This window comes from Lates calcarifer, linkage group LG24 (genome assembly GCF_001640805.2).
Source record: "Lates calcarifer isolate ASB-BC8 linkage group LG24, TLL_Latcal_v3, whole genome shotgun sequence".
NCBI lineage: Eukaryota > Metazoa > Chordata > Actinopteri > Centropomidae > Lates > Lates calcarifer.
Genome location: NC_066856.1, coordinates 17,547,814 through 17,565,213, shown reverse-complemented (window position 1 = coordinate 17,565,213; position 17,400 = coordinate 17,547,814). Strand labels below are relative to the sequence as shown.

At 39.6% G+C, this 17,400-nt stretch overlaps 1 protein-coding gene across 2 annotated transcripts in view; it reads left to right on the top strand.

Annotated features, from left to right (window-relative positions):
• The window catches only part of LOC108885083 (cadherin-18), a 138,159-nt gene that overhangs the window by 51,425 nt on the left and 69,334 nt on the right, over positions 1 to 17,400 (top strand). The window contains exon 1 of one of the 2 annotated variants that reach the window (XM_018679269.2): positions 14,395 to 14,795. The exons of the other annotated variant lie outside the window; for it this stretch is intronic. The gene's annotated coding sequence lies outside the window, so the exon portion shown is untranslated. Of the gene's footprint in view, positions 1 to 14,394; positions 14,796 to 17,400 lie in introns of those variants that run through there. 2 annotated transcript variants of the gene reach the window in all.

Here is a 17,400-nt window from a genome sequence, read left to right as displayed (position 1 = left end):
GTTATAAGTATATAGCAGACTAAAGGTCAGAAAACACATCTGATCTTCATTCTGCAAGTTTTGTGGGTGTGACATAACCACAAGGACAGACCAACTGTCACACATACAGCTTTATAATACTGGCACAGCATGGTTGGTGAGTGGTGTTGATTGTCAAGATGGTGTGATATATTTATGGAGGAGTGGAGAGAGTTTCTATAGTTGTAATTGGTGGGCACATCATTATTTCTGACATCTGAACTTCTGCCATCTATAGTTCCACTATACTTCTCCTGCATTAGGGGCTCATTATTTTTGTTTTTATTTTATTTTTGGGGAATTCTTATTTATTTATTATTTATTTCAAACTGCCTGCCTGAAAATAAGAAAAAAAAAACTGCATTTGCAGCTTAACACTACCACTTCGTTATCTATAATTTTTAAATGGTATTATTCTCTTTAGGCCAATGAATCCTGGGTTAATGAGTAAGTAATTTGCATTTACCAGTTTACCAGGTCTTTCCTTTGTACCAGTTCTAGCTTCATCACAGGAGGACCTTATCGTGTAAACTGCAGTGAATAACCAGAACTTTCGGATTTATGGGGAAATAAAATCAGGATGAAAATTCATCATCATGGGTGTGCTGTTGGTGGAGCTTTTCCCAGTAGGCACTTGGTAAAAAGTAGAAGAAACACCCAAAACAAATCACCCACCTCTGTTTATAAGCAGGAAGTGGTTATTCTTCTGGTTATAAAACAGTCTCAGCTTGTACAATATGTGCTCCAAATGAGGCAGGTTGGATTAATATGAGCATTTCATAGAGGCAGAGCTGCTCTGTTGGCAGAAATAATCTAATTAGTCGAGTTTGTTATTCAAGAAATTTGAAAGCAGCGACTCTCATAAACATATTAATTAGAATATAAATGGGTATGACTTATTTTTTCTTTCATTCATGACCCACAGCGGCCATGGGTCAAACAGCAAACTCCCCAGCAAACTTAATAAGATGCCTTTTTTTGTATGGCTATTAGAGACTGAATAATATTAGGTGCTTTTTCTTATTCCGTTTTGTGTTTTTTCATTTGTCTGCAATCTGACATTACTTAGCAAGAGGATTGTGGTTCTTCAAGATGTAACTTTGTACAGTGTTTGTATAACTAAAACTCCAAGCTGCTGAAAGGAATTCAGTGCTTTCCTCTGTTATCTGAGATTCTGTGTGATCATCTTCTGTCACCATTTCCTGTCTGTGTCCCTCTAGTCTTGGAGTCTAAGACAATTTGAGTGACGCAGGTGTCCCTACATTGCCTTCTCCTTGTGTGAATGACATCTGACAATGTTGATTTCCACTGAACAGTTTGGCTCAGGCTCTGGGCACCTTTCCTCTTGTCTCGTCTGCAGCAGATCCCTTTCAGACATTTAGGTGGTGTTGCTGTAGAAAACACGCTTGTCACTTCATGTTTTATCAAATGCTCTTGACTCAAATGCTCTTGACTCAGCATAATGAGAAAGAAGCTCTTAAAGCCTCTTCCAAAATGTAACTTGTACCCATGCCAGTGACGCCTTTGAACTGACTGTGTTTAACCATCTGAGAGGGTGTAAAAGATATTGAAAATGATCCTCCGGTCTATTAGCGTTCAAATAGGTTTGTTGCTGTGTGTGGGACACAAGCTGAGACGGAGGCTGACTGGGGCTTCAGCGGTAAAAGGACATTATTCTAATTGGTCCCTTGAATGTTAGAATCCCTTGTGTATCCCTGCAATTCTAAGAAAAGATTGCAATTTCATCTGTCACTAAATATTACTTTCATTTTTTTGTGGTACACAACACCCACTAAAAGCTTCAGAGTGTTTATTTCACAAGGGGTTATCCTTTTCGAACGTACCCTATTTTGTAGCAAATAGGAGAAAGTACTAATCTCTGCATTTCCCTTCACCTAAAAGGCAATAAGAAATATTTTATTGGGATGATTAGTAGAATACTGTATAGCATGTCATCCTCGTCAAAAATGAGTCCATTTCTAAACAATACAAAAACTGTTCTATAATGTTAGCTGTATTGTAACATCTAATTCACCAAGCTCATATTTATATCAAGCAGGGTTAGGGGTAAAAAAAATTGTACAGTCTAGTAAAGCTGAACTGCAGACGGAGCCTGTGGCAAACACTGTCTGCCAGAGAGAGAAACCTTTTGACCCATGACTTTCTACAAAGTCCATCCATAAATATTACTACACATTCTCCTCATGTATGTCCCAGAAGATCCCTCTTTCTCCCTGCTGAGAGTCTGAAAGATGTGTGAGCACATCTAAGGGTCTTGGACTCTGCCCTGTGCCACAGTACTTCATAAAATGGAATATGGTGTACATCGAATTTTCACATAAAGTGCCAAATGCAGTAAAGTCTGTTTAATTATGTGGAGCACTTTTGCGGTTATTCTATTGATAAGCAGATATTAAATGAGAAGAGGGAAAAATAAGGAGAGTAAGTAAGTAACAATGGTCCCCAGAGGGATTAGAGGCCATTGTTGCAGATACCTGGGATGTGTGTTAGGTCAAAATGATGCCCTTCAAACACAGCATCAGGAATCTGAATCTACACATATAGCGTGCACCCAATGCTCCAAATATTTTGTTTGTAGTAGGCACATGGGGGGCAAATAATACAGCTTTATGGCAGTCAAAACTTCCATAGAAACTCATCAAACTACACAAGCATACAAATACACTTCTCTGCTATTTTGCAGACTCTCATAATTTGATCAAATTATGCCTAAATTGCTAAGTTATTGACTTAACTACAACATTCCAAAATTATAAAATTGGAGCCTTGTGTTAGTTCAGGCAAGCACCAAAGTTGTTTTACACTCACCAATAGGGACTGTGTGTAAAAAATTCAGTCTGCACATTAAATAACTGCAAAAATACCTCACATATATACGTACAAAATGCAACTCTGTCAAAAAAAACCTTAAACAATATGGGCAGATGCATTTCCAGGCAAGTTCTTCCCTGTCTGTGCCTATAAATAATGGGCCAAGATCATCTGAGTTATACTTAAATAATTTATTGTGTGAGTCTGAGGACATTATGGTACATCTTGTTCATTCTGTGTACCAGTACCACACAAACACAGGTGGTCTCAAAGTGTTGAATAACTCCATCTTCCTACTTCAATGCATCCTTGGAAAAATTCTATAAAAGTAATTCTCATACTGTAAATCCATCATCTTCATCACTTTAACTAGGTGTACATTCATGACATGATTCTGACCTTATGAGTAAGTGTGTGTTGACTGCTCATTTGGTCAGAAATGCTCTTTTCTGCCATGGCCATTTACCCTATAGCCCAGTTTCTTACAGAGGTGCAGCATCAGGGTAATGAGTGGATGAGTAAGCTATTACATGCATGTGCATTTCAACAGTGTGGAGTCATGTAGTTATGGATATCCACTATTATTGGCTGTCCCACAAGGTTGTTGACCCAAAAGTTGAAAAAAAATCCATGTTTACAGCCCTAACTTCTTGTGCAGCATCCTTCTTAATGCATCCGATGTTAACCGGCATCCGCCATGCAGTCTCTCATCCAGCTATTATTATGGATGATTCAATGCTTTGTGGTCACTGTGCCTGCCCCGATATTAAAGTTCCGACTTGGATTTCATCTGCAGCTGCAGTGCTCTGACCCAGTATTGATCACATCAATGATTCAAAGGGCAAAGTGAGTCACAAGCAGCCATCAAATGACAAATAATAAACAAACATACCATTATTAATAGCATTTAAATTTAGGGAGCCATTTTATTTTTATTTGGAGCTGCCAGCAAAGACAAAATACCTATACTTGGTTTTATTTGTATAAAAGAATTAATCAAGTGGAGTGAAGTGGATCCTCTCAGATGCCAAATGGGGCTTTGGGCTGTTTGCTGGGGCTGCGACTTCTCAGGAAAGTGACTGCCTGAGTTCTTTGTGCAAACAGCAAGTTTGTCCAATTCCATCATTCCTCTAATAACTATGGCACCGTGTCAACAGTCCTTCAGTAACTCATGTACGTTTTTTGAAGGCGACTGACCTAAAAAAACATTACTCACAATATTTGAGATGATGGAGGTGTAAGTCCCTTTATCCTGATAACTGAGCTCCATCCTCTTAACTTTTATGAGCACAAAGCAGCCACTTGTACTGCACAGATCTGTGCTGTGAAATAGATATATCTATATTTATCAAAGTGGAAAACAATTAGATGTAATAAATCATTCAATATCTCCAGTCTGCACAAATATATTATCATCATGAGTCCTGTCATGCCACCTTTTCCAAAGATTTTTGCTGAATCTAAAACATCTTTTGATGCATTCATTTATATATATATACACACACTTTTCCACCAAATCCTGTAAATTCAATGACAAAATACACTATCTATGGTCTGACACTCCTATTGGCAGGATGACATCATTTCTTTGTGCTTTTAACAAGTCACTGTTGAAAAATATTTCATATGACAATGCTATGGCTAAGGTTTGCTTAGGTTTAGACACAAAACACCTTGGAATTGGGGAATGAACAGCACTCTCCCATAAAATAAACAGAATCAAACTGACTAATCTGTAACATATGGGAACATCATGGGGCAGAACTGTTGGCACAATAGGGGGCTTATCTCATTTAAAATGCTCTCACATTCAGTGGTTGTCACACTCAAATACTGTGGTTGAGTATTTTACATGACCATGCAGACCTATTACACTGGTGACTCTATTGAGTCCCATTAGATGTCTGCCCACAGAACTAATCCTCAACAGTGCTTCTCATTGCATTAGTGACAGACGGTAGAGGGTCTTTGCCGTTGGTGCTAGGTTCCCTGTTATGAAGACAATCTGTACATAAGGAGTTCTCCATTCAATGTGCATCAATCTTGATGACAAACAGTCTCCTAATGGCAGCCCTGCAGGTGATACTTCCTTACTGCAGTTCATAGGATGTAGTTGAGATTGAATTAACTGAGCTGAAACTGAGTGTTGATTAAGTTTTTGGTATTTATAAGCCCATTGCTTTGTGGACATTTGTTTGGGTTATTGCTGCCTTTTGACCAGTGTGTCTTTTAGCAGAGGGAAAAAACATTAACAAAATCTCTTATCAGGATATATACATACATACATATATATATATATATATATATATATATATATATATATATTATATATATATATATATATATATATATATCATTGTGTTGCAATTTCATTTATTATTTCTATATGTCATATTTACCATTACAAGTTACAAGAGTCATTGATAAAAGAGAAAACAGACAATAAATAAGGTCAATAAGTTCAGTGAAAGCATCACAGTTGGGCAGAGAAAGAGAGATCTGTCTCTCTTTGACTAATCCACGGAATCAAACCCTTGTGTCAATACACTTATCTTGTGAAAATGTATGATGATAAGTATTTTGGTCATTTGTCAAATAAGACCATAAATTACCAGCTGTCATCGAAAACTTCCCAGAATTCGGTTTATTTTTGTATGAGTAGGTGTCACTTTTTCCACTTGCTGAGCATCTCAGTGTGAAACAAACTCTTTGAGTGAGTCCTGATTGGTTACAGTGGGTCTATAAATGAGATCTCTATGCATGGGAGGACAGAGATCCTCGAGGCGCTGCCAGAGGCAGGAGCACACAGTGGTGGAGAGTTTCCAACATTAACCTGCAAAGCGTGTATACTTTGTGACATACTGTTATAATTTTTATCATCTGGCAGCAAATGTACCATCATTCATTCTCATGTAAGCACGACTGAAAGAAAGCAAGTCGCCCACCTGCAATGTCACCCAAACATGCTTCACACAACAGTACATATCTAATGGCATATGCCTCAACATGAAATGTTAAATAATTCATTCACAGCTACATTTCAGTCTTGTCAGACAGAAACTATAGCTGGAGAAGGTGCTTTTCCCCACAAATCAATGGCTAAGGGTTGTTACAGAAATAACAATGTGACCTTTCATTTTGAGTAAGAAACTGAAAAAGAACACCACAGTTGCAAATACATGTTTTTACGAGACAGAATAAATATTCTGATTGTTCACACAGTAGAAAAGTCATGTAAGTGATATTTACATCCTAAAACTAGTTGTAGTACCACAATAGAAGAATACAAATTTAAAATTTGACATTAAGTGTGTATGTATTATTAGCAAAATGTATTACTATTCAAATTTGCCCCTTTCAGAGTATGATATTATTTTTTGTTGCATGTTATATTGTATTATTGTAGAAGTATTTTAGTGTTGTGGTTGAGGTGGAGCTCATACTCATACTGCAGTTTATAAGGTTATAGACACCAAAACAAAGTAAGCACACCTGAATATTACACACAAATGTAACTGCTGAGTGTGTCATGCCAAATGCATGCCATGCATTCATGTCCCTTCAACAGCCTCCACTCCTCTGGAAAGTCTTTCCACAAGGTTTTGGAACCTGGCTGCAGGGATTCAGCCATAAGAGCATTAGTCAGATTGGCTGCTGGTGAGAACAGTCTTGCAATTGGCGATCCAGTTTATTCCAAATGTGTTTGATGGAGTTCAGTTTGGGGTTCTGGGTAAGCCGGTAAAGTTCTTACACACCATCGGAAAACAATTTCTTTGTGGCAACAGTTTAGGGAAGACCCATGCACAAAGCCAGGTCCAGATAGATATATATCATGCAAAACACCTACTGTGGCTACAGAATTTCATTTCCAATTCACATTCCTGCAATTTGTCAATGATTTCCACCTTGTTCAGTGTGCAGACATGTAGCAGAAACAGCCCCTAATTGAAGATGAAAATAACAGTGTCTTCACATGTCAATTCTTTACAAAGTCACCAGTGATTGGAGCTTAACAAGATGTGAAAAAGCCTCCCCCCATCCCACTGGATAAGGTGAACAGGGGAAGGGAGGACAACATCAGCATTCCAGGAATATTTGCTGTTCTTTTACACATCAGGGCTGTCATAGTATTTCTGTGGGTAGAATAACAGTATCCTACTGAGAAACCTTTGACCCCTTGGTTAAGCCTTGAGGTATGATGGGAATGAGTGTGCTGGAGCTGGATTTATCATTGTGCATTAGAGAGGTTTTCAAGGTTGTTGTAAACCATCAATAGTCTCCTTTTCTTCTGCACTGTGTATATCTTAGACTGCATAGTGCAGTTGAGGAAACACACGATTCCTCTTTGACATACACAAATGAATCATAGTGAATCACTTATTTTTGATGTGATATGACCTGGTATAGTTCTCTAGGACTGCAGACCATCTACTATTTTTCATGACTGATTATTCTTTTAAGTTATATACTATGCAAAACTGCTAAAATGTATCAGTTGGCTAGACAGTACAAGCAATTTCAGGGCACCACCTTGGACCCTGGGGAATTGTGCTGGGCATTTCAACTTGTGTCCTGAAAATAACATTTAAGTAGTACTAAATAGTTTTGGCCATTATGTTTTGTGGGAAACATAATTGCCGCATGGATTATTTTTACTGGGGCCATTTCCCTAATCCAAAGAGCAATATTTTTTGACCACAGAGTTTGTAAGTAAGTATTGTTGTTGCAAATTGGTAGTGCATAAACTTCTTTAGGGGGCATGGTTGCATTTTTTTCACTATTTTTTAATATTATAGACTAAAAAAAAAAAAAAAATCAATGCTCCCAGCAATCACATTAATTAATGAGGAAAATACATCATTAGTTGCAGCCCTAGTTTAAACCAATCAGCAGCTCATTTGAGAGATTGAAGTTTTCCATACTTTGATATGGATTTAAATGTCCTGACCCACTTCTATAATTGTACCTCTTGTTTTCATTAGCAGCTGCTCCATCGTTCAGTCAGAGTGCACTCGGCCCATTAGGAGTTATAACTCTTGACAGTGTCTCTCCACTCACACCATTTCCTGTGTTTAGTCATCACTCAGAGCAACATAGCTGAGCTACATGGTGCCACTCGATACACAAGTGCAAAGAAAATGCGGATTTGAAAGTCACTGACTCTGTTCCGTCATAGGATAGATTTATTTTATTTTTGTTCGTATTTTGTCAGTTGTTACGTTTCCAATTATACAGCTGGTATTTCATGTCAGACGTGATTTGCAGTTACTTTCAGTTTCTCTGACAATTTCACTTTTTCCATTGTGTGTCTGAGCTGGATGTAAATAAGCTTCATATAAACTTCCCCCTGTGTAAAATAGACTGACTCTTGATATTCTCCCCTCCTTCTCACCCAGCAGTGCATCTGTTTGGATTATAAATCAGACCTTGTGAATTCATAATTAATGAGAATATAGAGTTTTCATTTATGCATTTGGTTAGAGAAACTGAAATATGTAATCTAAATTTACCAATCAGAACTAATAATGAGTCCTATTAAAAATTCTACCACTCACAGCAAATTTTTCTGTGAGTGGTAGACTGTTCATATCTAAGAGTAAGGACTGCATAATCCATTGTGCATGAGACAGACTACTGGCCTTTGAGAGGCTGTGTATTCTTCAGCAAGACGCTTGATGCATTCTAACTAGACAACAATATGTTTTCAGAGTCGGCAGCAAGAGCAACTATTTGTTTGATTCCTGAGCAGCAATTTGTTTTGGCTGGGTAAGTGCTCAGGGGTAACAGTACTCACACGACTCTCCACAGAGGGAAGAGTGGTATATGGATTTTTAATGGCGGGGCACGGTGTAACCTTGATGCTCATCAACCACATAAATTAGATGTGTTGCGGGAGGCAAACAAATTCCCAGTCCTACCCTGCTGATATGTGTCTCCCAGCACCAGCAGAGCCCACTGCCTCCACCATTTGTCTGTGTCCACAGCAGTTCCCATGCACACACCCACCCAAACCAGCAGCTTGAAATGAGATTCAGTCAAGTGCATAATCCCTCAGTTCTGCTTAGCTGTGATTAATTGACCAAATGACTCTTATATATGGAGAGTCCACCAGCTTGCACAATTTTTAAAAAACCCACACTGGTTATCTGGTATACCGCAAAATGTCCTCACACGTTAATCACTTGCAAACTTGTCCACAGAACACACTGTAATCTTAGTGTATCGTTAAAGGCTCTTCAGCAATTAGCCCCCCTGGCTAAATGATTTACTGAGCTGTCATTAAAAACCTGTCAGGGAAACGGACATCATGCAGAGAAATGGCCCTTTGGATCGATACCCATGTAACCCTTAAAGGACTGTGCAGCTTGTTGTTAGGGAGAAGCTTTTGTGTTTACAGAGTTTCACACTCATTAATAAACCATCAGTGAAATCCATGCATTTTCTACCGGCGTTATAAGGGGTTACAGCTTCTTAAGCTGTATTGTTTTACTACCAGTTTACATTTTCCCAGATCGTTGTGAAATTCATTACATACGTTTGTATTTTTTACCAAAACCCCAACAGTGTTCAGTTCTGATAGAAATGAAATGCTCTTCCACATAAAGGTGCAAAAGAACGTGAAAGGTGATAGTGTGATGCAGTCACAAAGGATGTCGGTCATTAGTGCAAGGCTTTGTTTTCCATCTACATAGGATGCTTCCACTGTGGCACATACATCTACATAGTGTGACTAATGCACTGTTTCTGGATGATGTCCAGAGTCTAAGCACTCTTTGATCTTATCGATGCCTGTATTAAAGGGACTAATGAAGGAGCTGTGGCCTCATACTTTAATCTTGGGTTTTAGGGAATTAGATATCCCTGTTTTGAATATATATATAAACAGCCTATGCACCACTTTAGGGCTGGTAACCACAGGCCAACACGTTCACCAGATAGAATGTTGATATTAGATGATTCTGCAACCTTATATTAAATAACTATGCCTTGGAAAATGTAATTAATTCTACAATACTGGCACATGACACTTGCAGTTTGGCGAAAGCAGGGTTAATATTAGGCAAGAAAAGTGCTTGGTTAAGGTTTGAGATTTTAGCAGCCACATGAAGAGCACACTATATCAACCTTGTCTTCAAGAAATTACATTTAATTTTGCAGAATTCTTCAACTTGAAGTGATTGGGCTGATTTTTCACAAAGTGGTAAAATGAATGGATGAAAACGACTTCTGCTGATTTTCAGCTGATACCAGCAGCAATGATTTGACGAAGAGGGGAGAGCTAAATGATGGGCATAAAATGGAGACAGTGGCATTATCATCTAAACCAGGTGCTTATCCCACACTCATTTCGGAGAAAGTATAAAATCCAGCCTTAACATCTGGTAGAAATGTAAAATCTGAATCTCAGAAAGTGTGATTCTTATTCGGTTAGAGCTAAGAATGAAAAACACCTGTCTGCAGGAGTCTCAAGGAGAGTCATTACTTTTTTTTATATATCCTCAGCACATCCACTTTAGTGTGTTTTTGAAGCTGCATGCCAACTCTGGATGTGGACCAGAGACACAGTTGTGTTGGCAGGAAGAACTAGGCCTGGATGATATATGAAGCTGGAGGCAGTGTGCTGAGGAGCCTCTGACGTCTTTGAGACCCCTGCCTTTCCGTGTCCACTTCCCTCTGACTCTCATCTTGATGCTCGCCTCCTGTAATCTGTCTCCTCAGCAAGCACACTTTAGTTTATAGACCTCCATCTCCCTCCCCCCCGTCCATGACGCATCACCCTCCATTCTCTTCATGTCTCCTCTATGGCCTAATTGATGGGTGAACACTAACAAGTTGCCCTCCCTCCATCTCTCCATCGTGTCCCTGGTCCTGAAGGGCCTCTCTCCCTCACTCTCGTGCTGCCCATCTCCTCATCCTCCACCCTCACCAGCCCTTTTCACGGCTTTGTTCATTATTCATCAAGTTTCCCTTTGGATCCAGGGAGAGCAAAAGCATGGCTGAATTCATAGGCAGACTCAACAGCTGGCCCCAGGGTACCTGAGCAATGTGAATGTGTGTGTGTGTGTGGAAAAGAGCGAGGGAGGGAGAAGTAGAAAGAGAGCGACTCACTGACTGACTGGCTAATTGATCGACAGACACAAAAAAGGACAGAAAAGGAAAGAGTGAAAGTCAAAAAATAAGATCACCCCACTGAAAATGTGTTTTAAAAGGTGTGTTTGGGCTTGGAAACCAGGAAACGCAGTGCAGCCAAGCTGAGAAGTGCTGGTTGCAGAAGGTAATTGTATTTTGAAGCAAAGAAGAGGCGAGTGTTGCCAAGCCGAGAAGTGGCACGGACCAGAGGACTGAAGGTTAAAAAGAGACTGACTCTGAATTTCACTAAATTGTTTAAGAGTGGAAGACGGTGTTGAATTTGCGTTGACAAAAAAATTCTGTACTTACTCTCAAAAAGTTGAGAGTAAGCAAACGTGTCACTGAAACATTAATTCTAGAGACTGTGTAAACAATATGACACAACTGAGTTCCTGGTATTATATTTTCTATATCAGGACACATTCACTGTGCATAATTATTTCCAATAATGACATTGTTGAATCATCAAATCATCATCTATTTTTTGAAGTTCAGGTTACCTGCAGTTTAATATGTTATACATTGAAGACAATAGTTGCTCTTCTGGTTGGGAGTATGTTTCAGGTGTCCTATTACAAGTTTACAGCTCACTTGCCAGCCAATCAGAAACACGTATTTTCCATGGTCATGATATGATTGGTCAATAACTTCCACCATGTACATCCACATTCATTCAAAGACAGAAAAATCTGAAAGAAAGCGACACTATTCAGGCACAGTCAGTATGTCAGCTTCCGTCTGAAAGCAGAGTAGTGTAGGCCAGCAGGAGGGAGCTGTATGGCAGGTACGCAGTCCAAACAGAAAGAAAACAAACTGAATGAAATATCTTTTCAACCTAAAAACCTTCAAAAGTATTGGCACTTCTATACTATGTGAAAAAAATGTTCATCTCCAAGGTTAACACATAAATTATGTCTTAGCACCAACATATGAGTGGCTACACTGCAGTGCTGTGATATGTGACATTGCCTTATAACCCACAGACTCGACTGTTTACTAACATTGTTGCACAGGTGTCAAAGATTCTTTCTCTAGTAGTTGAGCTGGACTGTGTTCAGGTTCCTGTTTGTGTTCTTATTTGATCAAATCAAAGAGTAATCAGGCTGATTTTCTATTTTGGCAAAAAAGTAAATAAGGGTTTTACATAATTTAGTGATTAAATGATATGGCAAAAGTAGGTATCCCTGACATAGGGTATAGGAGCTAAACATGATTTAGTTTTTAATATAACATTTTAAGGCTTTAGAAAAGCATGTTTTATTTTTCATATTTATTTGTATTTTTTCCACTTTATTATTAGTTTTTGTCTTTATAAAACATGTTGTTGTGACTCATGTTGACAGTAATCTTCTGTTTTGGCACAAAGATAAACACTAGTTCTGCTAAAATAAGGTTTTGCACAGACTATGATATTGCTTATCCATGCTACAGTATGATTGTGAGTCTGTGCATTCATTCCCCAGTCAGATTATGGCCAAGACACTGAACATCATTGAAATGCCCCAGGGGAAGGGACCCTGTGACAGGCTGTCAGTGACACCACATGTGTAGACACTTGAGAAGGAAAAGTGTTTTTATAGGTGCATACATGGTTGCAGATACAGCTTTGAATTTCAGCAAGAACTGCAAAGCATTTCGAAACAAAACGTCATCCTTTATTGAACGCCTCAGCGCATCACTTATGCACCTCAAAGCAACAGCAGACTACTGATGTACCCTGCTGCCTGTAAACAGAAGCTATGCAGGAGAAGTGAACATTTAGTGGGGTGAGTGGGAGCAAGGATACTGCAGTACCACGACAACTGCACAGCTTGAGGTCAATTTTATTATAAACCTACTAGCTTCTTTTTTTTTTTTTTTTTTTTTTACTTATTCTGCTCTCAGCAAATGTTTCATATTTCTTCAAGAAAACTTTGCATAGCAATTAATGTTACTGAAAATCAACAGACAGAAGAAAAAGCTTTCAATTATGTATGACGTCTAATTATTAGAAAATGCCAGAATGAAAGACCATTAAAACATTCAAATAAAACAGACTGATCAGTGTATATGCTCTAATCCTATGTGCCAGTAACATCACCATGTTTTATGCCTTTGGAGTATAAGTTTGACCTGATGAAGTTGTGTTGGAGCACATGTACAAAGCTCTTTCCTTTCCCTAAGACTCCCAAAAGCCCAAAATGTTATGTAAAAGTTTGTCTTAACTATTGAACACTACACATTTTTTCATTCTTAGGCGAGGCCAGATGACCAAATTAAACTTTGTGAATCTCCATACTATTTTTCTTGAATTCCACTGCTTAGATGTTGACCCCACTCTCCCAACTCCTCTGAACTCACTGGAGTAATTGGTATCTGTGCTTTGCTGATGGCGCTATTAAGATTCTGGAGGATGAAAGTAGCACTCAGCTCTTCCGGACTCAAAAATCTCAACCAGAGAACCTAAAAGACACTTCATGTTTTTAAAAAACATTCGACATTGAATATTTTTTAAAGCTTTTGCAACAGAATCTGGACTTCCATCTTCATTGGGAAACTAAATAAGTGAATGAATAAATCATACAAACACAGATGTAACAGCCTCATAGGTAGGCTCAGTTATTTTGTTCAAACACGGACTTCATTATTTTTTGATAAGGACTTTTTAAAACATTGCTGCTGAGGTTCAAACATTTCCCCTAAGTGTTTGTTTGTTTTAAAACTTGTTTACTACTCACATCCTTGATATTGACCCCTGACCCATGTCAAGTCAGATAGAACACAGAAATAGTAACATGACATCTTGATTCTTGCTTGCAATTATTCATAAAATACATTTCATTTTGCAACAGCCCTAAAAGGAAAATGTTCAGCACATCCATATTTGACACTGATAAGAGATTTTGAGAGGCAGATAAATGCATAGTGTTGAAAGTTATACACTAATTTCCAGTTTTGTTGGAAATCAGTGTATAACTTTTGTCTACAGTCTCTACAGTTCTCAGTGTCAGTGTGATTTTCAGCCCAGAGTTTGAGCCCGACTCTCCCATGTTTTTAAAATAAAACTGCAGCTTTAAATGAGAAAAAAATAACTTGCTCACTTTGGTACTGTTTTGTTAGAGGTAGGAAATAATAACAGAAAAATGAACACTCAAGAACTTTTTAGGCCCTTTAACTGGTAAATTCCAGTATTTTTGAGTTATAAAGCACATTTTTGTTTCGCAATGCAGTTTTCTTCACAGTCACTGATGCTCGGTATCCTACTGGGACAGTGAGGGAAGGTAGGCTACGCCTGGCTCTGTGTATACGTGTGTAAGAAAATGAGATAGGGATAACATATCGCTTCCTGATCACTATCTTATATAATCACGTGTTAACAGAGAAAGAGAAGAGCAGAGGAGGAGAGGGAGATAATGGAGAAAGAGGTGGGGGGAGCACAGGGGAGGCCGGTCCGAGCCTGATAGCCGTAGATTGATCTGGAAACCGACCAATCCGCTGCCTTCCTCGGCCCGAGCCGCCGCGGTAGCCGGGCAGGATTGGAGGATGCTTCAGAAGAGAGAGATCCGCACACGCACTGGCTCTACTCGCTCGCCCTGTCGCCAGCGCGCGCGCGCACACACTCACACACACGCGCGCGCGCGGGGAGACAGGGAGAGTATCGGTTCTCTGCATTCCGTGCAGTCAAGCTCTGCCCTGGAGAGGATGGCAGCGGCAGGGAGAGGAAACGGAGAGAGAGAAAAGGAAGAAAGGAGAAAATGAGGAACAAAGTCAAACTCGTGCATCTTTTTCGCCGTTAATCAGCTTTCATGTGTATTCAAGGGAGTGCGCGGGGACAGGTAAGGCAGAGAAATAAGTTTGTCTGGCTTTGAGCTTTTATCTGTATTAGTGTGCAAGTTTTCATCTGTACCTGTGCGCGTGACTGTCAGTGGCGCGGGCGTGTGCCCGAGACTATATACTGTGTTGGGTTTGATAGAACTGGTAAATAAATAGGAGTCTTGTGCGCGTGAGCGTGTACTTGCGCGCGCGCTCGTAAGCGGTTAGTTTGACCGTGTGCGCATTTGCGATTGCGCCCTATGAAATTGGGCACTAAGCAGAAAGAAAGAGGCATGAGGGGTAAAGAAGTAAAGGAGTGCGCACTTTCTCGCAGTCATTTTTCGGCTGTAATGAGTGTATTAGGCTCTGGCGCGCCTCAGCCTTTTCTCCTGGGGTGTTGTTGCACACAGCGCCTCGGTGGAGTTATGAATGATAGACAGGCTGCTATAACAGAATGGGAGTTTGAGGCTCCCCGATCCCTCTGAAGCGTGTGCCGCACCAGTGTAGCCAGACTGAAATTTACGCGCACTGCAGGAAACAGGAGTCCACTCATTGACTGCAGCCCCTGTACAAGTCGAGCTTTTCCTCTCCGCATCCAGTCTTTCCATACAGCAGAGGAAAAAAACCCCATAAAGACACGTTTAGAGTGAATGCCTCAGTCATCTGCAATCTGTGAAATGCTATGACAGTCGCGTGTGTAGAAAAGATGCATGAGCCAAGTGCCAGATGCTAAGCTGTCCCTGTTAATGTTGCATTGATTGGCTTCCAGTGAGCACAGGGAGACAACTGTATGGCTGCCAATCTGAGGCACTGCATTTTTTTGCAAGGTGCTCACCTCTCTGATGTGTTTGCAAATGTGTAAGAAAAAGATGTCAAGTGTCAAGTGTAGTGTTGTAGCATGTTGGACTACAACATGTGGATGTTGCTTTTTTCCCTATATATCTGAACAGAATGGCTCCACTGTAGGAGCCAGTTGGCTGCTGTGGGCTCTGACATTGATGCAGACAACATGTTTGTTATTCATATGTATGATTGGGAAAGCTGTGCTTAGGGACAAGTTTTGATCTTAGTTTTTTCTCTAGCTGGGGCCTGGGCGCATTTGTAGTGGTTCTTCTTCCCTTAGAGATATGATCTTACGTTCCCTGGACTGTAGAAGGCAAAGAGAGTGATTCTTTTCATTATCAGTTAATCTGTGACTTATTTTTCAGATGGTTAATTACTTAGGTTAGTCCATGTCAATCACTATGTTGCGTAATCTATTTACAAAAATCAAAAAAATCACCAAATATTCACATTTGAGAAGCTGTAATGAGCAAATGTTTGGCATTTTGCTTGATAAATCTTAAATGATTGATAAGTTGTTTAAGAAACATCAGGAATTGAATTGACACATTATGCAATATGCATAACAGACTTACACAGAATACACTGAAGGCATCAGCCTCAGAGAGCCCTCTGCTGAAAACCCATCCATCATGCCAATCTTGTCTTACAGTGGTAAGTTCATTTTAAATGTGCAGGGCAGCAGCACCACACAACCTAAACTTTGAATTGAACCATCACAACTTCTGAAGCAGCTACAGAGGTGAGTCATGTTAAGTTGAAAGCCACAACACAGTATGTGTTAGCTTTAAAAGCTGACTACTGTCACTTCCATGGACGTTGTTGAAGCAAAATGAGGCAGCCGACTGAGCTCTAAAGAAGTCTAATAGTTGGGTGCTTGAATTTGAGATGTGCTGGTCATAAAATTGCTCATAAATTGGCGAGTGGGACAGCATGACAACATGTGCAAACCATTGCCCACCAGCAAAAAAGCAGTGTTTACACTTAAGAAGAGCAGGGATAGATGAACACTCAACTGGAACTGGACATGTTTTTGAGAAAGACAAAAACTGATCATGATTTAGGAGAGCCAAAATGGAGGCCTTGAAATTGCTTAGTCAGTCTGACCAAAAGAGACAGAGGACGAAAAAAACAATACTTAATAAAGATATTAAATTTACAAATGATATGAAGCTAATCAAAGTCAGAGGACCTTCACACAACTGTTTTTTACTTGATGAATGGCTAAAATGTTAAATTCTGGAAATTGTGATTCATTCATTTTCTGGATAAAGTGAACTGGATTTGCTAATGTACCAAAAACAAACAAAACATCTTCATCCCAGAACAGACCAAAGGATCATTTAACCTATGGGAAATTTGTATATCCTGTTTCCTGTTGCATCAGTGGTCTGTCAGGTACCCCACTATACGTATATACAGGATCAGCACCTGGCTGGCAGAAATCCTGCAGATGAGAGGAGAGAGATGGGCCTATTACTTTTCAGACACTCTTTGTTGACATAACAGTATGGGTGTTTGTCCAGCCTTGTGGATGTTTTCTTGTTTGAAAAGGGCACAGAGCTAATTACACCATTATTAATCTCACTGAAGACAGCAACCCAGGAAAATGTCTGTTTCAGTTACAGTGTTTGAATATCAGTGTGTGATGCAGACAACACGGTGCATAAAGGCCAAACTGTACACGTTAATCACTGGAATCACTGATTTGACACCAGTTACACAAAGCCTGCCCTCAAGTGTTGTGTCAACTCAAGTGTGAGCAACTGTGAAATTATCAGTCAC